The 27,237-nt window shown below is 41.7% G+C and overlaps 1 protein-coding gene and 1 long non-coding RNA gene across 2 annotated transcripts in view; both read right to left on the reverse strand.

Moving 5' to 3' along the window:
* Positions 1–27,237, reverse strand: part of XKR6 (XK related 6) — a 288,705-nt gene that overhangs the window by 259,736 nt on the left and 1,732 nt on the right.
* On the reverse strand, positions 22,445–26,810 carry LOC140908479 (uncharacterized). Its single transcript, XR_012157878.1, has 2 exons — positions 25,063–26,810; positions 22,445–24,269 (listed from the first exon to the last, which is right to left on the reverse strand). It is a non-coding gene; the product is annotated as an uncharacterized lncRNA (long non-coding RNA).

Below are 27,237 nucleotides of genomic sequence, written 5' to 3' on the forward strand. Positions count from 1 at the left end.
GAAGAGTAATTATCAATGGCTTGTTGTCAAACTGGAAGGGCGTATCTAGTGAGGTCGCACAGGGGTCAGTCCTAGCTCCGGTACTATTCAATATTTTCATTAATGACTTGGATAATGAAGTGGAGAGTATGCTTATAAAATCTACATATGACACTGTGACGGGTTCCCCCTGGGGTGCCATCTGGAACTGGGGTACCACTGAGCCCTCTGACCCACCAGCCTGGGCTCCCACTCTCACTGTGCTGCTGTGACAAGTTGCAGATCAGGTTCTGATCCTACATTTCCTCCAGCATTCACAAAGGTAAGGACACCCCCAGCTGCAGTTACATGCAGGCTGTCTGACCAGCCACTGCATGAACCAGCAATAGAAAGGCTATAGCCAAGGTAACTCTCAGCTCCCCAGGAACATACCCACTCTGGAGCATAATCCCAAAATTATATTATCTTGCACTGCACAGGGAACTGTACAGCGTAAGCTCAGAGTTCGCCTCCCCCCACTCCCCCTCAATGTAAAGAGGAAATATAACGAGCCTGTGTTAAACCAAACTGAGATTTTTCCTCAGACACTTCATTTAGAAGCACACTGTGTTTAATTTAAAATATAAAACATGTTTATTAACTACAGAAGATAGAATTTAGTGATTATAAGTGATAGCAAACAGATCAAAGCAGATTACCTAGTAAATAAACAAAAACGCAAACTAAATTTAATATTCTAGATTGGATATGAATATGCAATTTTTCACCCTGAGAGATGGTACAAGCAGGATTGCAGATTAAGGGACAAGCTGCATTTGCTTTATAGCTTGGACTCCCCAAGTGTTTCTTACACAGGCTAGAAATTCCTTTAACCTGGGTCCAGCACTTCCCCCAGTTCAGTCTTTGTTCCTCAGGTATTTCCGGGAGTCTTGAGTGGAGAGTGAAGAACCACAGATGATGTCACTCCCTGTTTTATATAGCTTTAACATCTGGCAGGAACCCTTTGTCCCAAACTCAGTTTGTGGAAAAACACTGACATCCCAAGATGGAGTGCAGAGTCGTATGGCCTGGTTACATGACTCAGCAAGGTATGCAAGGGCATAGCAGCCATTACTTACAGGCTGTCTGGAACGTTCACAGGAAGGTTAAGTTCTTTCAGGGTCCATTGTCTTTGCTGATGGGCCATCAGCACTGTCCGGCTTCTTCACTGTTGTACCAGAAAGGCTAGTGATGGGTGTCACCCAGAGTAAGCACAATTGAAATACAGATATAGCCAATATTCCTAACTTTAGATATAAAAATTATACATGCATACACATAGGATAATCCAATTCAGCAAATCAGAACTTTTCCAATGACCTCTCACATAACCCATCTTGTACAAAATGCATCATAATTATACCATAATCATATCATAATATCACTGTGAAGACTATGGGGTTCAGTGTCACAGACACCAAGCTGGGAGGGGTTGCTAGTAGTTAATAGGACAGGATCATAATTCAAAATGATCTTGACAAATTGAAGAAATGGTCTGAATTCAACAAAATGAATTTCAGTAAAGAGAAGTACTTTAGATAGGAAAGAAAAATCAAATGCAAAAATATAAAATGTGGAACGGCTGGCTAGATGGTAGCACTGCTGAAAAGGATCTAAAGGTTATATTGGATCACAAACTGAATATGAGTCAGTGTGATGCCATTGTGAAAAAGGCTAATAATTTTCTGTAGTGAATTAAAAAGAGTGTCATATGTAAGACCCAGGAGGTAATTGTCCCGCTCTTCTTGACACTGGTGAAGCCTCAGCTGGTGTACTACGTCCAGTTCTTGGCGCCATACTTTAGGAAAGATGTGAACAAACTGGAGAGAGTCAAGGGGAGAGCAACAAAATAACAGGTTTAGAAACCCTGACTTCTGAGGAAAGGTTAAAAAAAATTGAGAATGTTGAGTCTTGAGAAAAGACTGAGGGAGACCTGATAACAGTCTTCAAATATGTTAAGGCTGTTAATAAGGAGGATGGTGATCAATTGTTCTCCATGTCCACTGAAGGTACGACAAGAAGAAACTGGCTTAATCTGCAGCAAGGAAGACTTAGGTTAGATATTAGGAAAAACTTTTAACTATAAAGGTAGTTAAAGCGCTGGACAGGCTTCCAAAGGAGGTTGTAGAATCCCCACCATTGGAGGTTTTCAAGAGCAGATTGGGCAAACACCTTCAGGGATGGTTTACATTTACTTGGTCCTGCCTCAACACAGGGGGCTTGAGGACTTCTCAAGGTCCCTTCCAGCCCTTCATTTCTATGATTCTATGTCCTTGTATCCCCCACCTGAGGCTAACCTCTATTAGCTTCATTAAGGTAAAAACCAACTCTGGGTGTTCTCCACTAGGATTTTGCATACAGATAGCTATCTCAATGGCAAAGCACACCTATTTTCAGCATAGACACAGCCTCAGTAACACTTAGGTCTATTGACACAGCATTAATGACCACAGGTAGTAACAAGACAATCAGAAATACCTACAGTGAATCTGTGCATTATTAATTTAAATAGACTGATTGCTCAGACTCTTACATTTATTGCACCAGCTTTCCATCTACTCCATTTTATTTCTAGTTGTTTTTAATATCTAGTTGTCTCTGGGAGAACTTAACATATTAGGTTTCATCTCTTACCTTATCCCTGTTAACAAATGTAATAAAGGCTTAAGGAACACTTGTCATCAATATTACAATACTTTTATAGCCTAAAAGGTGATAGGTCTCCAGCCTGTGATCCCCTCAGATCCAAGAGCCCAGAAGGGTTAGTCTTATTAGTACTTGGGTAGGAGACCTTCACAAAAAAGCCAGCAGGTTTGGAAATTCAGTAGATAACACTCCTCTTTCTCAAAATCTCTATATCTGGGCTGTAAGGACACACTGTGCTACTGGAATTGCCATCTTTCAGATGAGATATGAAACCAAGCACCGGACCACTTCTGTTCGTTAAGGATTGTTTTACCCACTTCTTAAGAGGAGGCATGTTAACCCAAGATACTCAGAAACAATGTATCTTGGGCTAGGTCTACACTACCACTTTTGTCAGTAAAACTTTTGTTGGTCAGAGATGTGAAAAAAACCACCCCCTGACCAACATAAATTTCACGGACAGAAGCTCCGGTGTGAACAGTGCTATGTTGGCGGGAGACGCTCTCCCCCTGCTCATTGGGAGTAGTTTAATTATGCCGACGGGAGAGTTCTCTCCCGTCGGCATAGAGCAGCTACACAGGAGACCTTAGAATACCATAGCTGCAATGGTACAACTGTGCCACTTTAAGGTTTGTAGCGTAGCCATAGCCTAAATAATGCAAGTATCAAAATATGTGCAGAACATTTTCATTATTGTAAACCCTGCCTGTTTCTTTTTAAATGGTGTCCAGGTACATACATACGTATTTAGTGATATTACTTTTAAAACAAACTGACCATGTTCATGTGATAAAGAACTGTAGATAAGAACTCCTCTTTTCTCTAATGCAGGATTAGGGAAGGTTCTCAGGGTACCCATTCATACATTATTTCTCAGTTTACTGAGCAAATGAACAGAACCCATAAATAACTCCAACATATCTTCCATACTGCCCCTTGCATAGGAAATGCCCTCCCTTGAATTAACCTGGGCAGCCATCATCCCTCTGTAAATCCTTCTCAAGACCTACTTCTGCCATGATATCTACAAGAAATCAGCCAACTGATTATGTGTAGGCTGCAAAGCTGTTTGGTATACCAGACTTTCTCTTTATTTCTTTAAAAATAAACCCTTTCCAGTGATGCAACCATCACATTATTATTGTACAATTAGACTGATCATTTTTGCAGATGACACAAAGCTGGGGAGGTTGCCAACACTTTGGAAGATAACATTAAAATTCAGAGGGATTTTGATAAATTGGAGAACTGTGCTATAGGCAACAAAATGAAATTCAACAACGATAAATGTCAGGTCACTTAGGGAAGAAAAACCAAATGCACAAATACAGAATGGGGGATATAACTGGTCTGGAAGCAACACTGCTGAGAAGGATATGGGAGTTGTGGTGGATCACAGCCTCAACATGAGTCAATGCAATGCTGTTGCAAAAAAAGCAAATGCAATTTTGGGTTGCATTAAGAGACGCATGGCATGCAAGCCATGGGAGGTTATAGTACTGCTGTACTCAGTCTTGGTTAGGCCACAGCTGGAGTACTGTATCCAATTTCGGTCACCAATGTATAGAAAGGATTTTGAGAAATTGGAAAGGCTCTAGAGGCGAGCAACAAAGATGATCAGAGGGATGGAATGCAAGCCATATGAGCAAAGGCTGAAGGAACTGGGTATGTTTAGTTTGGAAAAGAGGAGATTAAGGTGGGGACATGATAGTGGTCTTCCGATACTTGAAAGGCTGCCATAAAAAAGAAGAAAAGCTGTTGTCTTTAGCCACAGAGGGCAGGACCAGAGGCAATGGGGTCAAACTACAGCATAGCAGACAGATTAAATCTCAGGAAAAACTCCTTAACTGTGAGAACAGTAGGACAATGGAACAGACTGCCGCGGGAGGTTGTGGAAGCTTCTTCACTGGAGCTTTTCAAAAGGAGGCTGGATAGCCATCTGTCTGGGATGGTTTAGACCTAACAAATGCTGCATCTTGGAAGGGGGGTTGACTAGATGACCCTTAAAGTTCCTACTAATCCCACAGTTCTATGAATAAGTAACTTATGTAACCAAGTGATCTTACTGTTTGCTACATCCTCCTTCCTACACTTACTTCCCAAGTCTTGTTTCAAATTAAACTGCAAGCTCTTTCGGGCAGAGGCCATATCTCACAGCACTTTCATCAACAGGGTCCTGACACTGACTGGGGCTTTTGGATGTTACAATAAAAATAAACAAACAGTAAGGGCTTGTCTACACTTACTGGAAGATCAACGCTGCGGCGATCGATGCATCGGCAGTCAATTTAGCAGGTCTAGTGAAATCAACTGCCAATCGCTCTCCCGTTGACTCCTGTACTCCACCTGATTGAGAAGAGTAAGGGGAGTTGACAGGAGAGCATCTCCCATTGATGTCACGTAACGTGGACCCCGCAGAAAGCAGATCTAAGCTACGTCAGTTTGAGTTACGCTATTCACATCATTCAAATTGCATAGCTTAGATTGACTTTTCCCTTTAGCGTAGACAAGACTGAGAATTTGACAACAGCAAGTGCCTAGAGCTTATGGTTTCTGGAACTGCTTGGTGTTACAATGGTATTCATTATCCATTAGCAGATAATTTACAGCCCTACTGGGATGCATCTCTCAAGGATAACCAGCAGTGCATTAAGGCATTGTCTACAATTTTCACAAGAGAAATGTTGACGATTGTAACTACCCCCCAACATAGACATCCTGCACCAGTGTAATGCAGAACCACTGACATAATCCCGTAAACTATCCAAGTAAGGCCTGGTCTACACTTAAAATTTAGATCAATGTAACTACAGCACTCAGGGGTGTGAAAAATTCAGATGCCCGAGCACCATAGCTAAAACCCCTGGTGTAGATGCAACCTGGTTGATGGAAGAATGCTTCCATCAACCTAGTGACCGCTGCTTGGGGAGGTGATTGCCCTCAGCAACAGAAAACCCCCTTCCGTTGCTGTAGGAAGTGTCTACACTACGGTGCCACAGCACCATAGCTACTGTGCCATAGCTGGGCCACTGCTGCACCCATAGTGTAGACATAGCCTAAACTGTACTGGTGCAAAATCTGCTCTGCACCTATATTAGGGAACTGCACCAGAACAAGAATAGTGATGTAGTTACACAAGGGCAAATGCCTCTAACATGAGCAGGACCTAAAGCAAAAACAACACTGTGAAATTGTATTAAAAGATCTTCATTTGAGAAGTCAAAGGACCTGATTCTCATTAATACAAAGGCCATATTACACCTCTTTGACAGTGTAAAGAGCCTCAAAGAGCTTACTCTGAGATACTTTGACACTGCTAGAACTATGTAAAGTATCTCTAGGATATGCCCAAACTAGGAAAACATGGTAACTAACTTGAGATAAATCCTAGTCAAGACAAGGTAATTGTAGTTTTCACACACAAGCAAGTTAAGGGAAACACTCACTTCTATCTGCTAACACGTCAACTACAATTGACTTGACTTCACTAGGGATATGTCTACACTACAGAGACTATACTAATGTAGCTATGCTGCCATAGCCCCATCATGTAGATGCAGCTTCCACCAACGGAAGGGTTTCTCTGTTGGTGTAGAAACACCACCTCCCCAAACGAAGCCCTTTCACTGACGCAGTTGTATCTACAGTGGAGGTTATGCCAGCATAGCAACATTGGCCAGAGGTATGATTTTTTCCCACACCCCTAACCAACACAGCTAAGCCGATATAACTTTTCAGTGCAGATCAGGCCTATGATCTTACCTCCTATTACTTACCATGCACTAGGTAGCATGTGGTAAGAGCAGACCTTTTTTTCCCAAGTGAAGACAAGGCTTTGTATAAATGAAAACCAGACCCTATTACTTCAAACCCTGCCTCTTAGATATAACAGAGACAGTACATTGTTTTTTTTTAAACACACAGTTACTCTTTTTCAATTCATTTTGTCCTATGAAACATTTAGGGTTTTTTTAATATAATCTAACAGATAAAATCCTCTGCAGGCAATGTGCTTCAACTGCAAAGTCAGTAATGCATTTTGGCGAACAACATTCCACAGTGAATAACGGAGTACTTATTTAGAATGAAGTATCAGACACGTGTGATAATAAAAGGGGGGGGAAAGGGTGTACAAAGGCACTTGTCCAACCTTCCTCACTGTCCTCTTCAACCCATTCACTCATTTTACTATAGACTCAAGCTAAATTAAAACCCAACAAAAAAAAATGTTTCACAAATAGACCTTTGGGAACTGTGAGGACCTTTAAGAATTTTCCCTTTCATTTCCAAAACTAGGGACCAAATTCTCAGCCAGCTGAGATCAATAGAGTATTGCCCAGTGGGAATTTGGCCCTACAGGTCTACACTGTCTAAATTTGAGAACAAGGCGAAATTAAATGCTCTATTACACTCTTAAAGTTATAGGTATCTTCCCACAATTTGTGGGGAAAGTATTTCTTTATCAGGTATAAATTGCATCTCCTGTGGCCTATAATTCCCTCTCCCTGCTTCAGTTATGGTGGAACAGTATGATGTGTACAAAGTTTAACTGTTTCAATGAACTTCCCACTTCATTTATAAATTCAAAGATCGGTGAATGAGACAGCACCAACAGATGTCTTTCTCAATGTTTGCCCATGAAAGCAGTTCAAAATTTCAAGCTTTAAAAACTCATACACCTATTCATACAGGAGGGAAAAAACAAAACATAAAATTCTCAAACACCACTGAATAAAATTTGCCCAACTCTGAAAACCCTTGATGGACTAAGAAATTCCCCTTCATGTTCTGACTTTGAAGTTTTTCTTGTTACTATTCTCATCAGAAAAAAAAAATATCACTTTTACGTATCTGGGAGTACAGTGCATTTCTGTATATTCAATGAATGTGCTATGAAAACCTCAGTACAGTAGGCACTAACAAATTAAAATATTTCTATTCTATTATTGCACTACAGATTTAATGCAACGTATGTGTGATCAGCATCTGGTAGGAAGGGATCCAAGCCAATCTGAATCTAAACAGGGATGGACATGGTGAGCACGTGGATAGGAAGCCTCCCAAGAAACAAGTCAGAATGTTGCAGAAAGTGGTATGGGCTGACTCAGTAGGTTATACTCCGCCTCTTGGTTAGCAATGAACTAGTGGCCCCTGCATGTGGCTAAAGGGCACTGTGCTGATGGAAATGCAGTCTTTCCTAAAGATCCTATGAAACCATCCATAACAGAGGACTCATTTACCTGGTAATCTAACTCAGGCCTGGTCTACACTGGAGGGAGGGGAGGGGTAGGGGAAATCGATTTAAGTTACGCAACTTCAGGTACATGAATAACGCAGCTGAAGTCAACGTACTTAGATCTACTTACCGCAGTGTCTTCACTGGGGTAAGTCAACAGCAAACGCTCTCCCGTCGACTCTGCCTGCACCTGGGATATTAGATGGGGTGGGATCTGAGTTATCCAGGAAAGAATTTTCTGTAGTATCTGGTTGATGAATCTTGCCCATATGTTCAGGATTTAGCTGATCGCCATATTTGGGGTCGGGAAGGAATTTTCCTCCAGGGCAGATTGGAAGAAGCCCTGGAGGTTTTTCGCCTTCCTCTGTAGCATGGGGCACAGGTCACTTGCTGGAGGATTCTCTGCTCCTTGAAGTCTTTAAAGCACAATTTGAGGACTTCAATAGCACAGACATAGGTGAGAGGTTTTTTGCAGGAGTGGTGGGTGGAAATTCTGTGGCCTGCGTTGTGCAGGAGCTCAGACTAGATGATCATAATGGTTCCTTCTGACCTAAATATCTATGAATCTATGAAAACTTCTAACCCTGGTGGAGTAGCAGAGTCGACGGGAGAGCACTTGGCGGTTGATTTATCGCATCTAGTCTAGACGCGATAAAACGACCCCCGCTGGATCAATCGCTGCCCGTCGATCCAGCTGGTAATGTAGACAAGCCCTTAATTCCAGTCTGAGCACTGAAAGTAATGGAGTTAAGGTCCATAGAGTGAAGAAGCAAGCTCACCAAGGGCAATTTTGACTGAACCCTGAAATGAGGAGAGTTCTTTGAGGACATGGGTATTGTCTCTATGTTTCCCTGTACGTGTCAGAAAATAGTAAGGCATCCAAACATCCATCCTAGGCATTCAAACAATCTATTAGGAAAAGAAAATGCCAAAACAAAGATTTGGGTTTCTTTGCTTTTAGTTTCTTTAACACTTGTAAGACATTAAAGATCAGACAATGGTTTGTGCAATAGCTAGTTACATTAATCGTCCAGTTCTCAAATGCGCATCTACCAATGTGATATATTCCATCATGTGCCAGCAATGCCCCTCTGCCATGTACATTGGTCAGTCTCTACATAAAAGAATAAATGGAAACAAATAAGACATCAAGAATTATAACATTCAAAAACCAGTTGGAGAACACTTCAATCTCTTTGGTCACTCGATTACAGACCTAAAAGTGGCAATTCTTCAACAAAAAAACTTCAAAAACAGACTCCAAGGAGAGACTGCTGAATTGGAATTAATTTGCAAACTGGATACAATTAGCTTAGGCTTGAATAAAGACTGGGAGTGGATGTGTCATTACACAAAGTAAAACTATTTCCACTTGTTTATTTCCCCTCCCACTGTTCGTGTAAAGTGCTGAAAATGGCCCACCTTGATTATCACTACAAAAGGTCCTCCCCCACTGCCAAGCTCTCCTGCTGGTAATAGCTCACCTATCCTGATCACTCTCTTTACAGTGTGTATGGTAAGCCACAGGGGCCAAGCCACAGGGGGCCCTGTGAAGCTAAGTTGCTCAGGCTTCAGGTTCAGCCCCGGTTGCAGGGTGTGGAGCCCTGGGCTTCAGCCCCATGCGGTGGGGCTTTGGCTTTCTGCCCTCTGCCCCAGCAAGTCTAATGCCGGCCCTGCTTGGTGGACCCCCTGAAGCCTGCTCGCAGCCCCACAGTGGGCCCCGGATACCTGGTTGAGAACCACTGGTCTGCACCACAAGATTAGGTCAATGTAAGCTGCCTGCGTCAACTTAGACTCATAGAATATCAGGGTTGGAAGGGACCTCAGGAGGTCATCTAGTCCAACCCCCTGCTCAAAGCAGGACCAATCTCCAATTTTTGCCCCAGATCCCTAAATGGCCCCCTCAAGGATTGAACTCACAACCCTGGGCTTAGCAGGCCAATGCTCAAACCACTGAACTATCCCTCCCCCCAACTTAGCTGTGGAGGCATTTTCACTTACATTTGTCTCCTGACAACGAAAGTGCCTCTCTATGGCGATTTAGAAACACCACCTCCCCAAGTGGCATAGAGTCACAGTCAATGTAATTAGGTTGACGCAGTGTCAGTTCAGACACTGTGTTGCTTATGTCGATTGTTACTGGCCTTCAGAAGCCATCCCACAATGCCCCACACTGATAAATCAATCGATACAACAACTCCTGATGAGGACGCGCTCCACAAGGGACCACGTGTGCACACACACAAGCCATTTCATAACTGCAATGGCTGTATGCAGACGTAAGTTAGGTTGACATAATTTTGTAGTGCAGACATGGCCTAAGAGCGTCAGAGCTAAATACAAGATTGAACAGATAATTTAACATAAGCAGTTAGCACAGGACCACTCAAGGTGAAATGCCCCTTTAACACCTCTGTAGTCAAAGGACAAAAAGGGGGGCTACTAGGTTACAATTTGTGGTAACAAGCCATAAATCCAGTATCTTTATTAAAGACCCTGATTTCTAGGGTCTAGCAAAGTTATGAACCACAACTGACTAATGTCCATCCAGAGAATGGGACAGACCAGGCTGGGACGACAAGGAAGTTGAATTTGAAAATTTCTCAGACAAAACCAACACTGAATCTATTATTATTTGGTACAAGTGAAAGTTCTGTCCCAAGCAAAATAATAGGGCAACTTTACCATTTGCCTGTTTTTCACTATTTCGTCCTATGAACACAACAAGCACAAGCAGCCAAAAACAGGAGAAATTCAATCTGAAAGAAAATGATGAATATGGCAATACACTGCACTGGACATTTGAAAACTCCAGGTTTGGGGACAGATGAAAGTGCAAACAAAAAACACTTTGACCTACCCCAAGAGCACTTCCGAAGAAAGCTAAAAATACCTCCCATCCCAAAACAAGAATATGCAGAGACTTCCACAGAAGGTAATGATGAAAGAGAACAAAACAAAAAATTGGTGATGATAAAAGAAGAGAATCTTTGGATTCTTGCAGGATGCTGCAGCACAGTAGCTGCTGTGCAAACAAGAATACAGACATATAGTTACCATTGATACAAATTTAGAATCTTATTGAAATGTTGCATCTTTAAAATGAAAGTGACTGGGAGGAAAATAAATTTCTTTAAAGGTGACTGCTGTTTAAATCTAATTGATATAATCCACAGTTTTACGACAACAAAAATGCTCCTCAGAATGCAGAGTTCTATTTTGAGTGACTAACAGATGTTTTCACTAAGGACTTAGGACAGAAAGAATATAAATGCAATGACAATGGCAGACTAATGAAGTTTAGTCTTCAATTAATTCACACGTCCAATTAATACAATCCCCAAAGGAGAGTATTACCAAGACAAAAAATCTTTTTGTTGATCACGAGGGTCAGTTCCAGGCAAAAAACATCTAACTCAGACATGTGCATTTTAATTCTAATATCTCTATAGAAGAAATGTAACCCCCTAATAAACAACAACTCAGTAACACAATATGCAGGAACTTAGCACTGTGATCTGAATAAGAATGATCATTACTAGTCACTGTCTTGCTCCTAATGGGGTTAGTTAGTTAGTCTGTTCAATTTCCTGTTAAGATGTGTCATTTTTATTTAAGACTCAGCAAAAGCACAACTGGCTAGTGAATTTTCAGTGTGTCTCTCTTCAATTGTTAAGTCCCAAAATAAAATATTCCAGCAAGAAAAAAATCCTGCTTTCCAGTACACACACACACACAGTTTTACTTGGACTTGCATCCACATTCCATTGGAAATTTTAGCTAACAAGAGGAAACCTAAAACAGCAGATCCTGCGGAACTTAAACTATCATTTACATACATTTCTCAGGATCGCAAAGAAAGCTTACTGAATGTGAACCAGATGAAGTGTTGACTCCCTGAATCTGCAGACAACTCCAGTGTCTCTGCTGCAGCCTGTAACTTTCCCAAGCAGAAGTTAACTGAAATTGATAAGACAGATCAGTTTCACAAATGGTTCACTCTCTAGAGTGAAATCTAGAACCCCTTAGGCCAGGGATGGGCAAACTAAGGCCTGGGGGCCAGATCCAGCCCACCAGCTGTTTTAAGCCGCCCCTCGATCTCCCACTGGGGAGCGGGGTCTGGGGCTTGTCCCACTCTGCTGCTCTAGCCACGGAGCAGGGTCGGGGGGCCGCTCCATGCCGCTCCCAGAAGCGGTAGCATGGCTCGTCTCCGGCTCCTACATGCAGGGGCAGCCATGTGGCTCCGCTCTGCATGCTGCCCCGACCCCATGTGCCGCCCCCACAGTTCCCATTGGCCTGTTAGCTGATAATTAAATTGCACACCTATGATTACTTTTAATCTGAAATAGCTGATAGTTTTAAACTCCAGACATACGAAATATATGATGTGATATTATTACCTGGAGCCTTTTGGATGGAATCAATAACTGTTAAAGAAGGATCATATCAGCTACTATCAGGGATCAGTTGTTTTCTTAATATTTCAAACACTAACTTATTCTTTTATACTGTTAAAAAGTAGTAAAATGAAGCAGTCTCATACTGACACTGTGATCAAATAAGAAATTAAATACAGAACAAAATTACCTAATCTCCCTGAAGTCCCACTGGGCATCCTGAATTTTTTTATTTTTGGTTTCCATAGTATAGTTTTTACTTTAATGTTTTATTATTCAAGACCTAAACAGCGTGATTTAAAAGTAAAAAGACTGTGGGTTCAAAGACCTAATCTAATGAGGCTGGGAACAGAGCTGATATTGAACAGTACCTACAAATCAGGAGGATCAGCTTTTGGCAATTGTGGTATCCTGCTGGAAGCATAACACACCGACGATTTATTACGTGCAGTATAATCACTCATTGTCACAGCATCAGAGCACCAGCAAGTGCTCTGCCTCCTTCTACGTGTGATCAGTGGGGTGGATGTGCTTGGGGATTCACTTTTACCTTGATAATGTACCTGAATTTCAAATGAAGATGGACCTAGCCAGAAAACCGGATCCAATTCCCCCTCAAACTTCAGGGAGGTTCAAATCTGGATCTAAACTTTGTGGCTCAAGTCCATCTCTAACTGACATGTAGCTAAAAAAATAAAATTCACAGATAGCTGAGGTTAAAAAAAAAAAAATGTTGCCATCTGGAATTTTATGTCAAAACAGTAAAGTTATGAATCAAGTTTATTTCCTAACATCACTTGTCAGTTTCTCTCTCCACCAAACCCTCTGCGCCCGTGTTCCATCCTCTTTCCACTGCTATCCTTTCCCTTCCTTCAGTCCTCCTCAGTTGGCTTCTGTAGAGGAGGAAAAAAATCTAGTGTTACGACATCGAGGTGAACAGCAGCAATTTTCCACCAGCATGACCGGAAAAGTAGCCCATGGTGCAGAAGCTGAGACACAACTGTGCTGAGAGGAGGGTTTTATGGGCGAGGGGAGGATATACAGAAAGGTGTATTTTTCTTGAACACACACACTGACCTTAACCCCCCGTACACATAAAGTTTACATAGTTCAGCCAACAAAGGGACTAGTGGTCAATACTAGTGCAATTTTGACACACATTAGCCGTAAGAAATAAATTCTGATCCAAAGTTTGTTGGGTTTTTTTTAAGGATAAGCTAAGGAGGGGAATGCAAGGCTACACATCGATTTGGTCAGCGCTGAACAAAGATGACAGATTGCAATAAACCACATTTGCAAGCATATGTCAACAGACAACACACACACACACACACTATTCTTAAAACTATGGAAAATTAAACCAAAACTGGGATGGAAATCTCTTCCTCACCAGAGTTTGAAAGTGTGCTGCAGTTATCTTGGGGTCAGATCCTCAGCTGATGTAAACAAAATAGAGTTACACCAGCTGAGCATCTGACACAAGGACTTTTCTCTCGCGTGTCTTAATAGGTGGTAACCTCAGCATGGAATTCCTCAAGGGATGGTTTATTAAGGGAGTGTCTTGAATGGAAGGAGAGTGACAAGACTAGACTGCTAGTCAAAGATTTCAGTTTCATTTGTGAGAAGAATATATTTGATTTTTCTGGGCTAAGAGGCCGAAATCCTTCTCTTGGCATCAAAAATATGCATTCACATTATTACCCTACTTGAGTGTCAAGAACAAGAAATAAGACTGAGTTGCCAACAAAAAAACCAAGTCCTTCCCAGAAAACAATGGTATAAGTAATCTATTGTGTCCTTTTTCAATAAAAGGCATTTGCAGATGAGATACAGAATCAAAGCCAAAACAAAAAACTGATCCTAACATCTACTGATCTAATGCACATGATCAGTAAACACTCTTCCAAAGCAGTAAGTATACTAATACTGTTAGGATATAGATATTCAGGCCTGTCTGTAAAGGCCTATACTCTAAGAACTTAGGTGTATTCTTATCACTTGGCTAGTTATAGAGGTATAAAAGAAAGAATCAAAATCACTGTCTGCCGGTGTAAGAGCCTTCTCTTACTGTGACAGTCTGAGGCCCTATTCTTAGGCTAAGGCCTTTGGCTAAGCAGCAGAGGCAGCCATAAGCTGTGAAGCGACCGGTCACATCCTCACATTCCAAACTAGTCACATTGAAAGAAGGTGCTATTGGGCTGTTAGGAATACAATCCTGTCCTGATAGTGCCTATCACCTCCAGAGAAAGGGAAGTGCCTAGAAGATGTAAAAGGAAACTTAGTTTGACAGCATCCTGTCTGGCAAGAACTCATTTATCAACACTGGGATGTGAAATCCTCATTTCTGTGTTGTTCTATCACTGTAGTCCCCATTTCCCTATTGTTTGTCTGTATAATCTCTGTCTGGTTCTGTGATTGTTTCTGTCTGCTGTATAATTAATTTTGCTGGGTGCAAACTAATTAAGGTGGTGGGATACAATTGGTTAAATAATCATGTTACAATATGTTAGGACTGGTTAGTTAAATTTCAGGAAAATGATTGGTTACGGTATGGCTAAGCAGAACTCGAGTTTTACTATATAGTCTGCAGTCAATCAGGAAGTAAGGGGGGGGGATGGGAACAGGGAATGGGGGTGGGGAAATTGGAATCATGCTTTGCTTAGGGGGGAAATGGGTACAGGGACACAGGTAAGGCTCTGTGGTGTCAGAGCTGGGAAGGGGGACGCTAAGGAAGGAAACTGGAATTATGCTTGCTGGAAGTTCACCCCAATAAACATCAAATTGTTTGCACCTTTGGACTTCGGGTATTGTTTCTCTCTGTTCATGCGAGAAGGACCAGGGAAGTAAGTGGGTGAAGGAATAAGCCCCTAACAAATACTTCTTTCCTCTCAAACTCACTCTTGGTTGTTTTCTAAAAAATGAAGGAAGGAAGAATTGTTCCCCTCAACACAGGAAACACCAGGAAAAGAAATATTAGAACAATTGCTTGCTGGTGACTGAAGTTAGTCCACTAGCATGGCAACATGCTAGTGACTTTACACTGCAAGTGAAGCAAGTTCACATCTTTCCTTGCTTAGACTATGACTTGTAGTTGTAAGGTTCCCCTGGGAGAAGGACAGATCAATTTCTGTTGCCAGTGCTTTGTACTGCTCCAAATTATTTCCATTTATAATTACTATTAAATGAATTACAGTGTTGTGCCTTCAATCAGCAGTCACACACCACCAACACTAGATGAAAAGACAACTGTATGAGATAAGCAGTTTATTGACTCAAAAGTCCAATGGTTCTCAACCTTTTTGCATTTGTGGCCCCCTAAAAAATTTCAAGTGGAGGTGCGGAGCCCATTAGAAATCTTAAACGCAGTCTGCAGACACCCATGGGTCTACAGACCACAGGCTGAGAACCACTGGACTGGAAGACAATTACCGCACAAGTGTAAAACTGACAGCATCCAAACACCGGTGTGCTGATATTTATTTCATACACAAAATTCTCTTTAAATCAGAGATTCAATACAGAGAATATACAATGAAATTATTATGTTAATTTGTCTGAATTTTTCTATTTGATGCTTGAGCTGAAAATAGGAACTTACCTTTTAAAAGCTGTCATTTTATGTTACTGAAAATGGTTATTTCCAAAACCCAGTAATAAATATCCAATAATACAATTAGAAATTAAACTTACCCTCTCATCCCACTCCCTACCCTTCTCCTTTCACCATTCTAATAATAAACTACCTATCTACAGAAACATTCTGGCCCAAATCCTTAGTGGGTGTAAACTGGCATACCTCTATTGACTTTAACTGACCTATGTCAATTTACATCAGCTGAGGATCTAGCCCTTAAACTTTTTCACGGGTGCCTGTCCAACTGACAATTATAGCAAAACTTTTGCTTCCAAAAAGTTAAAGATGTGAATTAAATGAATTTACAACAACAGACCTTGGGAGAAAGTAGTTCCTACTCTATAACTCCTCACCTTTACCAAGTTCTGTTCAAGCAAGATTTAGAATGTTCTTTTGTTATCCCCATCCCCACACTAAGTTTACGTGGCAGAAGTCAGTGATTTTGCCTGCCTGCACTGATCATGGCGTGGGGATAAATATATAGCTGCAGCTCTTTATGACAAGCCCTGCATGGACAATAAATTAATTAAAAAGATACCTGACAACATCATGTCAGGTGACATGCAGGGACTCAAAGCATTCAATCTGCAGCACAGCATTCCCCTCTGCACCAGATGGTAACTAATACAGCCCAGTGATAAAGGAAGCAGTTAAAATGAGCAGAGAAGCGTTCATTGTCCACCACTTTCCAGAGCAGTTGTACTAGGGAAGCACTTCCGGCAATAAGGAAATGAACTGCAGGTCCAATAAAAAGTATATTTTATACTGCCCACCAAAAAGAGGAAACAAATATTCCTGCAGCTTTATGAATGTTAGTTACACAGGTGTGGTTTAAAAGGGAAAGAATAAAATCAAAATATTCAATTAGAAAGAATTAGTATAATTGCAGGTTCCATTTTATCCCTCCATTCAAACCATAAAGGGCCTCAAATTACTGCAGAGCTATGATACAGAGCTTCGTGCTGCTTAATGCTTTTATACAAATCCAGGAAGTTCATTAACTTTTGGTTTGAGTGAGGGTCTCTCTTTTCTCTCCTATCCCCTGCTAATTTCATAAATGCTCCTTAAAATAAGGCTGGTTATAAAACAATTTTTTTTCTCCACGGGGTGAGGTATGCAGAGGATGGGCCAGATTCAAATTTAGGCACACATCTATATGTGCACTTTACTTGTGCATGCAAATCAGGTATGTGTGAATAAATTAGGTATATGTGAATACACGGTCATAATTGGGCATGCCTAAATTTAAAAGTCTGACCTTTGATCTCTGGAATTATTTATTTAGGCTAGTAAGGAAACACGAAGATCAGGTCCAATTTCTGCTCCACAAACACCAGATAAAATCCTCTTGCAAAGGAATATAAAAACATCTCATTTTATTCAAATTATAGAGCACAAATCAGAAAATAATTTGCTTGCCCAAGGTCACACAGCAAGTCAGTGGTAGAGCTGGGAAAAAGCACAGAATTCCTGATTCCCAGCCCTGTGCTCTAACCAACAGTCCACATTTCCTTCCTTTAATGATGCCATGAGCCATTGTTCTCTGAAAAAAGAAAAGGAGTACTTGTGGCACCTTAGAGACTAACCAATTTATTTGAGCATGAGCTTTCGTGAGCTACAGCTCACTTCATCAGATGTTTACCGTGGAAACTGCAGCAGACTTTATATACACACAGAAATCATGAAACAATACCTCCTCCCACCCCACTGTCCTGCTGGTAATAGCTTATCTAAAGTGATCAACAGGTGGGCCATTTCCAGCACAAATCCAGGTTTTCTCACCCTCCACCCCCCCACACAAATTTACTCTCCTGCTGGTGCTAGCCCATCCAAAGTGACAACTCTTTACATAATCAAGTCGGGCTATTTCCTGCATAGATCAAAGTTTTCTCACATCCCCCCCACCCCCATACACACACAAACTCACTCTCCTGCTGGTAATAGCTCATCTAAACTGACCATTCTCCAGGTTTAAATCCAAGTTAAACCAGAACATCTGGGGGGGGGGGGGGGGGGGAAGGAAAAAACAAGAGGAAACAGGCTACCTTGCATAATGACTTAGCCACTCCCAGTCTCTATTTAAGCCTAAATTAATAGTATCCAATTTGCAAATGAATTCCAATTCAGCAGTTTCTCGCTGGAGTCTGGATTTGAAGTTTTTTTGTTTTAAGATAGCGACCTTCATGTCTGTGATTGCGTGACCAGAGAGATTGAAGTGTTCTCCGACTGGTTTATGAATGTTATAATTCTTGACATCTGATTTGTGTCCATTTATTCTTTTACGTAGAGACTGTCCAGTTTGACCAATGTACATGGCAGAGGGGCATTGCTGGCACATGATGGCATAGATCACATTGGTGGATGTGCAGGTGAACGAGCCTCTGATAGTGTGGCTGATGTTATTAGGCCCTGTGATGGTGTCCCCTGAATAGATATGTGGGCACAATTGGCAACGGGCTTTGTTGCAAGGATAAGTTCCTGGGTTAGTGGTTCTGTTGTGTGGTATGTGGTTGTTGGTGAGTATTTGCTTCAGGTTGCGGGGCTGTCTGTAGGCAAGGACTGGCAACCAAGTTCCTCCCTGGAAATATAATTCCCCATCCTGCCAATTACCTTAATCTCTTGTTTCCATATCTCAGACTCTTAGTATTTTTAGTGGACGCTTACAATTCTGTTGTAAATATTGGCAAAACTAAGCGAAATATTCTCTGGCATTCAAGATTCAGGGGTTTTTTTTTAGTCATGTTTTTAATCTACTTTCTCCTTATTTTTGGAACACCTCCCACTCCTCATTTTGCACCAGACTGTTCATATTTTTTAAATGCCTTCTGCTTACAACACGTTTTACTTCAACAGAATCAGCCTCTGTTGCTCTTTTTCCTGGCTCTGACATAACTGGGATAAATTCCAATCCCAATCTCAGACCGTTCCTGACATGTTTTACTGCTGCCGTATGAGTGTGGTATGTCAGGCAAAATGCATTTCCAGCACTTCCACAAGTTTCTTCATAGATGCAGTGGGGAACCAGCTGGAAAACGGTTAAAATATTCCTCCACTTCCTACCAGCATGGAAGAACCGGAGAGAGCCACGGGGTACAAGTTTTCCCATACAATGTAATTCTATAAATTCATTTAGGACAGGGGTTCTCACCCTTCTTTCTTTCTGCGCCCCCTCCCCGGCTATAAAAACTCTATGGCCCACCTGTGCCACAGTAACTGGTTTTCTGCATATAAAAACCAGGGCCAGTGTCAAGGGGTAGCAACCAGGACAATTACCTGGGGCCCCATGCCACAGGGACTCCACCGAAGCTACATTGCTCTGGCTTCGGCTTCCGTCCCAGGGAGGCGGGGCTCAGGGCCCTGGCCTTCGGCCCCATGCAGTGGGGCTTCAGCTTTCTACCCTGGGCCCCAGCGAGTCTAATGCTGGCCCTGCTTGGCGGCCCCCCTGGAACATGCTTGGCAGCCCCTCCCGAGGGCCCAAAACCCCTAATTGAGAACTGCTGATTTAGGGCATTTGTCATTCCCAAACCTTTTGAGATGCACAGAATTCACTAATGTGTATCACTTAGGACGGGGGACTCCCACTGCCAACCGCCATACATACAGACTCCCTGTCCTCAAGAGCTTCTAAGGTGCCACAAGTACTCCTTTTCTTTTTGCGGATACAGACTAACATGGCTGCTACTCTGACACTTACCTAGAATTATACATCACACTCCTTCCCACGGTCTCTGAGCACCTTACCCGTGGTTTTAAAAGGTATAAAATAGCTCAGCCTCGGTCTTTTTCTGTCCCACACATGGCAGGAAATTTCAACTTCCCACCTCTAGCTAGCCCAAGAACTCATCCCCTTTAACTCCAGAGAAGACCACTAAATTATTTGGCTTTAGATAGCTATAAACTCCACCTTTCATCATTCAGGCGGAAGGGCAAAGAGGCCGACTCTTCTAAAGTTGACCCCACTATTGCACTATGGGGAAAAAACTGACAAATTCCCACTGGCTCCTGAACCTGGTCAGCTGCACTGGTAGGAGCTGCTGCCTAGACAAGATGCCAGCAGGCAGCCCTGTTTCCACCAGCATTTTAATTAGACTTGCTCTTCGGCAGGTTTACCTAAAAGGGCAGTAAAGCTAATTTCAGGGTCCTTGTCTACCCTGCAGCTCCTCATGGTTTTAATACTGGTTCTGATGAACTGGTAGGAATTTTTATGGTAAATTTCACCAGTGTAGAAATGGTCTGAGAGAAGGCACTTGTAGAGTGGCAGGAAGGATATTTTTAGTGGGGCACTAAAGGCACTAATGGGGCACTAGACTGCGATTCAGGAGATGTAGCTTTAATTCCTGACAGCCACATATTTGGGCAACAGACTTAAATCTACCCAGTGTCTCAATTCCCCAGCAGTAACAGGGGATACCACCCTACACACAGAGGCAGTGGGAGTGTAAAATCCATTAATGATTGTGAAGCATTCAGATACAGTACTACCGGACTGAGAACTATACAAATACCTAGACAGAGAGTAGGGAAAGAGAGAAGCCATGCTGAAACACATAATCCACACCAGTGCTCCATCTAACCCCACAGAAAAATCCTAGGTATTCAACGAACCCAGTCCCAGAAGCTCTACAATCAAGCCAACCTCCAGGAAAGAGAACCCTACAAAAGCTAATATTCAAATAGTGGCCAAGAGAAAACGCTGACAGGAAATGAAAGTCAAAGAGGCAAATTTGCACATGACACGTGAAAGTCAAAGTCAGTTCAGCATTCTACCTGCCCATCCTGGAATCTCATCATACATGACAATTATCAGACTGCATTGAATAGCGATAGAAGGTGGGTAAGGCAATACTTTTTATTGGACCAACTTCTGTTGGTGAGACAAGATTTTGAGCTTACACAGAGCTCTTCTTCAGGTCTGGAAAACATACTCAGAGAATAGAAATGACAACCTAAATGCTGACAGGTGACGAATTTGTAAAGTATCTAAATCCTCAGACTGGGATTTGAACCACCAACCCTAACATAGAATGTGTGTGAACACAATTACAGAGGAAGGAAAGTTTTATGGTTCAGGGACTAGGCTGGAACTCAGGTTTGACACCCAGCTACCAGACCCTTTTTGTATGACTTGAATATTTACTTCCACTGGTGAACACTAACTCCCACTGACTTCAGTGAGAGAAATGGGTTCAAAATCTGGCCCTCTATCTTTTTGTACCTCATTCCCCACTCTGTTAAAAAGGAGGAAGAAGCTATTAATACTAGACAGAGAAGGCAGAAAGGATGTATGTAAATTGTTTGAGCAGAATGTCTTTTACTATATGTATGTACAGATCTTGGTGTTCCAATCTCATTTAGGTCCCCATAGCACTATGTAATACCAACAATCATATACACATATGGCTACTAAAACAACAAACATAGCATCAGTGTGTACACACAAACGATCAGTTCAGGTATATGCATGTTGTAAATGTAGTGCTCAGTGACCAGGTGGTAGCCACACTAATTTTATTAAGAGGCTCCATTTTAGATTCCGTGTAGGTCTTCCTCCTCAATAACACCTTTCTTCTTCTAAAACTCTATCTGAAAACTATTCATTTGTGCATATGAATGCCTTGTTCCACTTTGTGTACATTTTATTTGAAGAGAACAAGCCTTTTTTCTTTTACTGCTTCTGGAACTATTTGTTCTAGAGTTTTCCCAAACTGCCTCCACCTCAGAAAACTTTGTTAATAACGAGCAGCACTTTAGCATAACCATCTGTCTTCCAAGACTTCTAGCAATCGCCTTCTGGCAACCTTGGCTGATGGCTAGTGAACTGACTGTAAATTTCAGTGGATCCATCAAGGAATATGCAATAAAGAGGAATTTTAGAGTTATCAATTCCACCTTCACAGGGAACCGAAATCTTCGGTCCATTTTAACAGGCTAGGAAGGCCAGAAATCTGATTTTCACCCTCCTCCATTTCTATTCCTTGCTCCAATGCTTGAAAAAGTTTGTTCGTCTTGAAAAAATATCAGTACTAGCCTTGAAAACTGTTTTGTATTCATGGAAGATCACTAGGACAGTGGGTCATAAAAAAGTCACTATTCTCCACAAGCTCCTTTCTCTCACCTTCCCCTTTAATTCAAGCACGATCTTTGCTTCTCTCTCTCATGAGCTGCTAGTTAGATAAATACTTTACACCAGCTGAATGCTTTCAGATAGTATAAAGCTTCAGTTTCTACCTAGACCACTTCTCAAGACAAGTGGCTGCTAAAAATCAAGTCAGGATTTAAGGGAAATAAAGCAAGCATTTAAAAAGAGGGGAAATAAGGTATTTGAGGGATTCAGATTTCTCCATGCTATACCTCCACCATCTTGCCTAGTACAATGCTCTATGCTTCCGTTTTAATTTCTGTCTTTTCTTTACGATAGGTTCAAGACAACAGCAACAACCATCACTTCTTTTGAACAAGGTCTCTCGCCTTCCCCCCTAACCACACACCCCACTGTTTTTCCACATATGCAAATTACATTACTACCCAAGAGATGTTATATGATTGTGTGGGAGGGTAGGTCATCCAGAATACACTGCAAAGGTGAAGTCCATCCTTTGAAAAGGTTAGGGAAAACTCTTCTCTCCAAAGCTAGAACATCACAAGATTGGCTTCAACATCTGTGATTTGACCCCCCTCTAGTGGGTAACCCAGAACAAGGCAGTAAGCCTCACTACCAGTTAACAGCCAATGCAGAGTCTCCTTTTGCTCAGGTGATTAGTTCCCTTTTTAAGGCTAGATACCCTCTATTCTAGCATCAATGCCTTTTGTGCTGTTTAATCAATGTGAATGATGTCTGCAGACAGCGATTCCTTATGAGAGACTCCATACTGTGCTGTATTAGAGGTAGGTGTTCAGAATTCTCTTCTCTAGAGCCATCTCACACAGAGGTCCTTTGCAATTTCAGGTAAATGGAAGCAGAGAGAAATTCCTCTCAGTATTTGATTGTGTGTGCAACTTGGCTTGTCACAGCATTGTCATTTACCCCAGTGCTTGTTCCCATTGTCAGGCATTTTCAGAGCCTGACAGAACTCTATGCTACAGCCAGGGTTTCACAGCTTATCCTAAAGAGGAAGAACTCAGCTGCCAGACAAACTAACCAGAAAAGTAGCAAAATATGTAAGTCTGCCAGAAGAGACAGCAAATATGCAGAAAGTGTCTAGAAAGCGGAGTACCCAAGACAGAAAAGAGTCTGACAAGATTCATGGATGGGTACTTCCAGCTACCCGGTTGTTTGATAGATACCTTCCCATCTTAAGCAACGCAGACATGTTCTAAAAGTCCAGGAGTTGCTACATAATTTAGAAACACTTCTCATCCAATGTATCTTGAATATAACAAGTGTTTAAGTCGCACTATTACATTAGAGAATTTTGCTCTAGAATTAACTAAAATAATCCTCATTTATCACGCACACATTAACAGAAAATATTCCATTTAAATCAACTGTTGAAGCACAAACTTAGCTCCTTGATAGATCTGTTTGACAACCTATGCAAATAATATTTATCTTTCCATATTCCACACAACCTTCTGCAAAAGATGGGAGTTTACATTTGGTATATCAACTATTGAAGAAAACAGTCGAGTCTTTACCTCCATTGTAGGATTACATAACACATGTAGAGTATAAATTTTTAATGTCAAGGGAAAGAGGACTACAAGGTTTTCTTATAGTCTGGTTTTCTTCATAACATGTACATTTACTGTTCTTGATTTAAAAACTTATTTGAATGCATTACATAACATTCCTGAGAATTTCTGTGAGATACAATAGAATAGGATTTTCAATTGATTAGCTTTCATTTTAGACCTGTCAGTCTCAGGTTACACTTATTCCATTGGATTTTAGTGGTATATTCCTAGATCTAACCTAATAGTATGGTGCTACATGAAGTTTCACAGTTTACACACTAAACCTTGTATATTTTAAGGAATGCAAGCATGACCCATTAACCTACTTGCAACAGTGATTAGAAAGAGGTACAGATACAAAAATAATATTGTTGAGCACTTTTAATACAGCTAATTAGCCAAGATGCTAAATCTTTCAAGTCAAAACGTCTATTCCTTAATTTACACAGATGAATGACTTCAGTGGAAGCAACAACCCTGGCAAGCTTAAAAGGCAACCCTGCATCCAGTCTATTTCAAGTAACACCACAGCACTGCAACATTCTTCCTCAATGAACATCCCTTCTGCAGTTTTGTAGTGCTGAAGCACAAAAGAGCATAATATGCACGACTGGCATCCTCTACTTTGACAGTTTGGCTGAAATGTTCTAGTCTTCAAGATTACCTAAGAAATTAAGATGAAAAGTAAAAATTGTAGACTGTTAAAATAAGTATATGAGTACATTTGTAATGATACAAGCTTAAAATCATATTGCTCATGCAATGATTGGGACAATAAAAGCATTAGCAATAAGCAAACTGAGTGACTCTGGAAATACAAATTAATCCATCTCCCATCAACACTTTCATTAACCTCTCTAACACACTTGGCAAAGCCTAAATTCTGTATGTGATTGGGCAAGTACAAAAATACCAAATAAGGGACAAAACTCAAAAAAGGCCTCACTTTGAACTCATTTGTACTGGAACTGCTAGATACTGCCTAACACAATTCCAAGACATAATGGAGATATTAATGCTCTAACGCCCGCCCCAAAAATATCAACGTATTCATTCTAATAGAATTTTGTATGCCTGCTGTAGGAATTTTGGCTATGAATCCTTTTATCTGCAAGTCTCATCACTGTTTAAGAAAGGAAGTCCTTATAGGATGACAAACCATATTTGATCCCCACATATTAAATACAAATTAGGTGACATTCACCAAGAAGGAGCCCTGGGAAATTCAAAACAGGATCTCTGTACAATTCACTCCTACTCCCTCTATCCTTCATGACTCTGCTTCCAGCTGCAGGGCAACAGATAGTTTCCACACAACATATATTTTTGATCTTACTACATACTGTATTTGAACAGTTCATATCCATTCTCATGAAGGAACCTAAGCCCAGTGCATCACACTCTGATCATACATTGTTTAAGTCGTCCCCCTCCACCCCTTAACATAAACTTCTTACCAGCATGAAACAATTTAGCTGCAGGCAAATACTGCTAAAATAGTGCTTTCCAGTATTAGTCCCATCACCGCATTCAAGATTAATTTTCATGACAGTCGCAACAGCCATGGCAGAACCGTAAAAACACCCTCGAAATAGTCACAATGGTTAGTCCATAAATTCCTTCCATCGTAGCTATCTCTGCTTTCTTAAGTCAGACACTGAGATCCAGCTTCACTCCACTGCACTGTTTAGCAAGATCTGAATGTGAAACAGGTAATAATCAGGATCATAGCGAGCTCTCTTATTTCAGTTAACGTGACTTGGTCTGGAGAGCCCCTTCTCAGTCCCTGTGTCAGCAGCCCCAGACCTGCATATTCCCAGCACTGAAATCCACCTCTGCAGTGAAAAGTCACCGCTAAACCTGGGCAACTTAAGCCTCTTTTCTTCATAGAAGCCACACACACCCCCCATCTCTTCCATGCACGATCAGAGCTTCTAACAGCATCCTGTTTTTTTCCCCCCACTGTTCACTCAAACATGTTGTGGGTTTGTTTTTGCCAGTGCAGATTTGCACAGTGCTTAATACATAATTACTTATTTTGCATGGCTGCATGATGAGAGACCCCCAACTTGCCAAAGGAGCATCTGCACCAAGCTGCTTTTGCTGATGTGATCACAATTTGAGGATAAGGGCTGGCAGGAGGAGGCAGAAAGGTTTGTGAACTGATTCTTCTTCCTAACACATCCCCACCCACGCACCCTAGACGTGGCTGCAAAAATATCCACAATCATTGAGAGGGCATTTGTCTTAAATAAGTGCAAATGACATTGAAAAGACGACAGAACAGAAACGTGTTTTCTGTTGCACTGCATGATTTCACCAGCTTATTTCCTAGGTAGCGATTCCAGAGAACCTTCCCACACAATTCCTCCCTGCCCCCTCCTCAAAAAAAAATAATCTTTGCTGTGCTATCTCCGTTTTACCTCAAGATTCTTGCGCTAAGAAGAAACATCAAGCCCCCTCTTCCCCTCTCAAACATGCTGCCTCCATCTTCACTTCAGCCACTTTTTCAGAAATTCAATTTAGCAGCAAAGTTAACCCCTCAGTTACCCATACATCATTAGCCACAAAATACTTTCCCTCTATCTCACCAGCCCTTGCTGCCTCCTACCCCCCACCCACCCCAACAAAAATACAATCCTCTAAAGCCCATTTGATGTCTTATCTCCAGGATTTATCCTGGAGATTTCAGTGCAGGGATAAACTTAACCCCATCAGCAACAAGCCATTTGATTCCCCTGTGCCCCATCATATAAAATGTCTCATTGTTGGTTTATCCCACATATCTAGCCTCTTCTCCTGGAAAATATTTGAAAAGGGGCCAAATTAACCCATTTGTTTGCCCTATCAGCCACCCCTATTCCTCCAAATTTCCTTCCCAAATATGGTCTGTGATATGGATGCCTGTTACTTCCACACTCAACTTGGGGATTTCATCCTATCCCCTCTCATCCATGCCTCTCACCTTCCAGCCTCACTTCTGAAGTCTCCCCTTTCCACGCACAGAGTTGCCCTAGAGGACACGTAGCAAAATAGCTCTGTACAATTATCCTTAGATCACCTCTTTCCCCAAAATCCCTAGAATGAGCCTGTAAAAATTAACCCCACAGAGATGGGAACTCCTTCATGCTCCCTCCCAAATCTTTGTTGGGGGTATGCTGACCTCCAAAGTCATCCCTGAGATTTCACACCCAAAACAGTTCCCTCCACTCCAACCCTAGGAATTTTTCTTTCCCTATTCCCCCCCTTCCCCTGCTATCCAAATCCTTCCCTTGAATAACCTTTCCTACCTTCCCACAGAAGTTCCCTCCCCCCCATGACTTCTCTCTAAGGAACAAACCCCATCTCTGACCTCTAGTTCCTTACACCGAGGACACTCCCCAACTCCCCTACACCTGCTGAAGGGGTGTTTCTGTCCTACTACCAAAGATTTATCCAGGACATCTCACTACATTTTCCCCTCTTCCAAATGACCTGCTTCCCCCTCTTTGCTGAGTGTGACTAACCCTGGGGAAGGGGATAGATCTTCCCCTCTTTCCCTTACTTGCAGACCCATATCCTAGGGCTCACCCTGAATGCAGGTAAGGATGTGAACCCACTTCTCCCCGCAATCTCAGATCCATACCCAGAAA

The sequence above is a fragment of the Lepidochelys kempii genome, chromosome 3 (assembly GCF_965140265.1).
Source record: "Lepidochelys kempii isolate rLepKem1 chromosome 3, rLepKem1.hap2, whole genome shotgun sequence".
Taxonomy (NCBI): domain Eukaryota; kingdom Metazoa; phylum Chordata; order Testudines; family Cheloniidae; genus Lepidochelys; species Lepidochelys kempii.